The sequence below is a fragment of the Phalaenopsis equestris genome, unplaced genomic scaffold (assembly GCF_001263595.1).
Source record: "Phalaenopsis equestris unplaced genomic scaffold, ASM126359v1 Scaffold000002, whole genome shotgun sequence".
NCBI lineage: Eukaryota > Viridiplantae > Streptophyta > Magnoliopsida > Asparagales > Orchidaceae > Phalaenopsis > Phalaenopsis equestris.
Window position 1 is genome coordinate 75,140,036 of NW_018164444.1, and position 5,569 is coordinate 75,145,604.

Here is a 5,569-nt window from a genome sequence, read left to right on the forward strand (position 1 = left end):
TATATATATATATTAAAACAAATTTTGGGGTGGTATTAAAGATAGATGTCATTGTCTTATCTATTAATTTTGAAAATAATATTCATTTTAATATATGACCCTTATTGTATTAAATCCGTTATCGATTAGGCTATTGATTTTAGGATGATGTTCTATCTAGATTATTAAATATTTCTCATCCAGCCACTCCTAATATATTTAACAATTCGAGTAGCACCTTTTTATGCCTAATAAGTCAGAGAGTATTCGAACCTTCGACTTAAAGAGTCTTATACCAATGATGTCAATCAATAGATATGTAATTCATTTATATTTATATATATTTTTTACTTTAACTTCAATTTTATTTTTCCTAAGTGGCTCTAACTTCAAGGAGTTCACCAAACTTGATTTAGTAATTTTTTTATTTTTATTTTATATTTTTTATTTTAACTAAAACAATGGTAATTAGTCTAAATAATTAGGGCTTTTGATGTTAGGGGTGTTCTTAGGCTTCGGAGAAATCAAAGAACATTTCTAGGCTCATAAAGAATAAGCCCTCAAAATTTCATGTAATTAAATATTTTATTATTTATTGATTAATTAAGCTTTGGAGTTTTTAATTAATTAAGAAATAATATTAAATAAATGTTTTTTTTTTAAATTTTGGTCCATAATATTCTCCTCTATTCATAGAGCACTTGAGTTATTTTATTTTATTTTTGTGACTTTCTACAACAAGATGTGATTTTTTGAAGTTATATAGCATTTATTGTATTTAATTAATTCGGAAACCCCCTAGTTTCCTACTTATCCACGTCAACGTCACCTCATTCTAGGCAGATCTGAAGCTCCATGTGCCGCTCCACCATTTTTGCGCTCTCCACCTCATCAGCCGCGTCAGTCCACTGTTCCATCTAAACAAGCCCTTAAAAATAATGCGAGTAAAACCGAAATAACACTGGCATGACACTGGAATAACACTAGGACGGCTACACCAAAACCACATGGCATAGTTCTATCTGTCGCGCCTCCCACATAGCAGCCCCATCAGCCCGCGATTCACGCTACGTTTCTTCATCCAGCTTGATCTCCACTGGTGTCGTAGTATTTGTTATTTGATTATATTATAGAAACACTTAGTTAGCTTTGATTTGATTATAATATGAGAATTTTGAAGCCACTAATGATTCTTCCTCTAATACCGGCCTTCAACAAAATATTACTTATAATTTTAATGCACAACAATGATATTTAACTCAAACCAAACTTATGACTAAGTTTCAATATGACATTCTAATATTCACAATATGTAGCTATCACACCATGTCGTTTATATTGTTCTAAGTTATAAACTAATAAGTTAAAAACCTTTCTCTATAATTTGACATTGGTAGGGCTCTTAGCAAATATTTAGTGGTCATGCCATTCAAGTTCAAGTGCATGTTAAATTGCTTCTCATTTATTTAAATTTTTATTGATTATTTATTTAATATTCTTAAATAATTATTCTATATCTTATATGTTGTAGAAGTTACCAAGTTGTTAAGGTCTAAATATCATATAAATTGTAAGCAAATAGTTATACATATTGATTTCAATCACTCTTAAGGTATGTAAACTTCAATGTTAATTAAAACTAATAATTCTAGTTAGCACTAGTAATTAAGGAGCATGTATATTTAAACCTCTAAATTTAAATGTAGAATATATTTAGTTACATTAATGCTTGATTATGTTTCATACTAAGGAAAAGACTATTAAATAATTATGAATAAGATTTTAAAATAAAGATTACATTTATACTCGACTTAGACTAAGTAAAAGGGTAAATAGAGTATGAACAAGAAGATATTAATGCAGGCTCGATTTACTTACAACTGTCAAGCGCTACGTATATTCTGAATGGATTTTCTTTTTTATTCTATTTTTGGATAATTACATAGAGACCTCCCGAAACATTTATATTTATAAATTAATCACTCAAATGATTTTTTTGAACAATCGAAAAAACGCATTTAGCTGTGTCTCGATCAAACTATTGAGAATTTGATAAGAATGAAAAATAATGGTCGGGGTTTCACGATGAATATGGATAGTTAAATGAGAATTTGAAAAAAGGAATGAAAGAGGATGATTAATTTATAAATACCAAGTTTCGGACGGTCTGTATGTAATTGTCTCTTTTTTTTACATAAATAACCATCATCCTCAGTGTAATATGAAGCTTTTTCTTAAGAGGCTTTCACATATTCCTTACAAGAGACAGGATGGACAGCTTGATTTTTGTACTATTAGATAAAAGTAGTTGATTATATGTAAAGAGCATATAAAAAATTCGGCCGGCCATGTCTTTCTTCAAGGATTTTAAGTTGGCTGAATTTCAATTAAGGTTGGCCTTTAGGTGGTTTGGATGCCATTACTAGTAGCAACTTCTTGTATTTTTTTCGCATTTTAACAAGAGTAGAAGCAATTTTATTTTATGCGAGTTTGACTCGGTTCAAAACTAAGTTCAATGAGCCCTTTCCTTTCTTTCTTTCTTTCTTTCTTTTATTTTTTATTTTTTATTTATTTTTTAATAACAAGATATTTACAAGATATTTAGGAGTTTACGCTAAGAAAAGGTATTAGGATGCTTGCATTAATATTTTAAGATAAATCTGCATACTTCTAGAGAAATTTTTAAAGCTAAAATATTCTCTCAAATGAGCGTACTTTTATTTGAATCTATAATTTCATTGAGACAAATTCAAATGTTCAAGCGCACTCGATTTTAAATACAACAAGACATTTAGAAGTCAACACACACAGACACACACAGACACACACACACACACACAAACACGCACTTTCAAAACCTCCACCTTCTTCTTTTTGTGGTTTCTTATGTCCAAACCTTTCGGTTCACTTTTCCTATGACTAGTAGGCCAACCAATTTTTAGCGCATGATTTCTAACTCAACTGATATACAATAATGTGAAATAATGCCAATGACTATTGTTTTCTCATCCATCAATGGCTAATATTATTTCTCTTTACTACAATTAATATACCAACTTGCCATAGTTTAGATCATTTGTGATAACCAATGCCACTATCACGTCTTCTTTGAATGTGTTCCTACTGACCAAAAAGAGTAACACATACAATAATGGAGCCATAATTAACTATCACCACTCTAACATCTTGCCGTCCATAATGGATGATGAACCTATGCTTCATTTCTTACAAATCAATGCAACTCAACTATGAGAGGCACCTTTGGCTCACATCTTAATGTTCTTGTTTATAAGATGAACAAGTCTCAAAATGATAACCTTCAAACCATATTGAGAAGTTTACGAGTTAGGAACAACACAATGTGATTATTTTTAAATGTGCCTCTCTTAGATAAACATTTTGGAACTATTAGTTGGTTGACTCTTTAACCATTTTGCCTTTGTGATGATTAAACAAGTAATTCCACTCCATATGTTGAGTGGTTTCCATCTTGGTGGTTAAAAAATATAATTTTATTTAAAGTTTGATACAACAACAAAAATTATAACTCTCCAATAATTTATATACTTAAAATTTACCTCTAAAAATACATGTTTGTTTAGATTATGAGCTAAACAAGATTCAAACTGTCTTCATTTGACTTTATATCTCCAAATTTTGGTTTTACCTTTATTGGTAATCCAATCTTCTTTATGAGTGTGATGTCAATCATACCAACCATTGATATCACACTATATATGGATACTCACCATCAATCCACCTCAAAAATCATTTGTTTGCTTTCCAACTATTATTTCCACTCACTATTCAACATAAATTCTCATCATTATTATCAGTTAACAAAATCATTCTGCACCTTTTACTAATCAACACTGCATGCTCACATATTCTTCAACCCATCATAAGAGATAACCTGTACGATTACAAGATTTATTTTTTCCACTTCTTATAATGGATGAGAATGCTTAGTTGGATGCGTGGCTTAACACTTAGAGACAAGATACAAAACAAATCTATTAGTGAAAGAGTTGGTATTGCTCCAGTTGTAGACAAGATTAAAGAGAGTCATCTTAAATGGTATGATCACATTAAACTTCAACAATTTGATGATCCGGTTATGAGGGTAGATCTTTTAGATTCAACTCATGTTAAGAAAGGTAGAGGTAGAACTACAAAGACTTGGGCATATTGTAAAAAAAATTTTTTAATGTATTATAATTAAATGAAAATATGACACTCAATAAAACACAATGGAGACAGCTGACCCCACTTAGTGGGATAAAGGTTTATTGTCGTTGTTGTTGTATTGTGGCATAAAGGATATGCACGTGTGGTGATAAATACCATATAGCCTCTAAGAGACATAAAATGTAGAAATGAAAAATTAAAATGGGACGTGTGGTGATAAATACCATATAGCCTCTAAGAGACATAAAATGTAGAAATGAAAAATTAAAATGGGATGTGTGGTGATAAATACCATATAGCCTTGTTGACCTCACTTTTGATTGAAGTCTAGAAAACTTAATAAGTAATAATGCCTAGCCCAATTAATATTATTTCACTATGTTGATTAAAAATCAATAGAAAATACCATTATCCTTTGGGCTTACATCCTTAACAACTTTGATAATCACCCATTTGATGAGTATAATATTGACTCAAATAAGCATATTATTCCAGAGGATAGCACGAAAAGTTGTGTTTTGCTGCCAATTCTCTAGTTGGATGATAGACTCCCAAGAGAATGGCTTTGATCTAGCTATTATTTCATTTTACTGGCATGTCAGACCTCTCCAAATGAAATAAAAAATGAAAGCAAGTTGCTAGCATCTTCCAAGTCAATAAAATGTTCATGCAATCAAACATTTTTCGTGTTTCTTATCAGTATTTTGCTTTTTGAAAAATTATTTGCATTCAAGGCTTCACACAAAAGTTATTTGTGCAATATATGATATAAACAGGGCTATATATAGAATTGTTTCATGTGCTCATTAGTCTTTTGTGTTATGATCTTTTCTTGAATAATTGAGAATATGATTGGTGCAGATGAGTGATAGAATTCAGATCTTCTGTGTGTAATTCCAATTGAGTATCATACTTGGTAACAAACTTTGCAAGAAGAATTCCCCTAAATCATTTCTAAACAAAAAGTACAAATGAGCAGTTTTTGGTTGGTGAATTCCCATTCTGAAGTATGAAGAATGGCAACTTTTTGGCTGATGCAAGAAATATGTTAACTAGTGGATTCTGGTTGTTTACAAAGAATAACAAAGTAACCTTTAAATGATATTGAAGATGTCATATAACTTGAATATTATGAGGTGGACAGATATAAATAAAGGTGTCCTTTGAAAATTGTACAAGTCAAATCAATGGAGTTCCAATAGTTGTTTAAGAGAATTTTCTATGAATCAATATGTTGATGCCTTTTTTTTCAATGAATCTGCATGACTGAGTTACTAGACAAAATCTCTGGTTGATGTGGTTCAAAATTATAATTCTTTAATTTCTAGGAATATATGTAGCAAAATCTCTCTTTGAGTGATCTTAGCTGAAAAAATTACAAATCTATGACATATATGTCTGA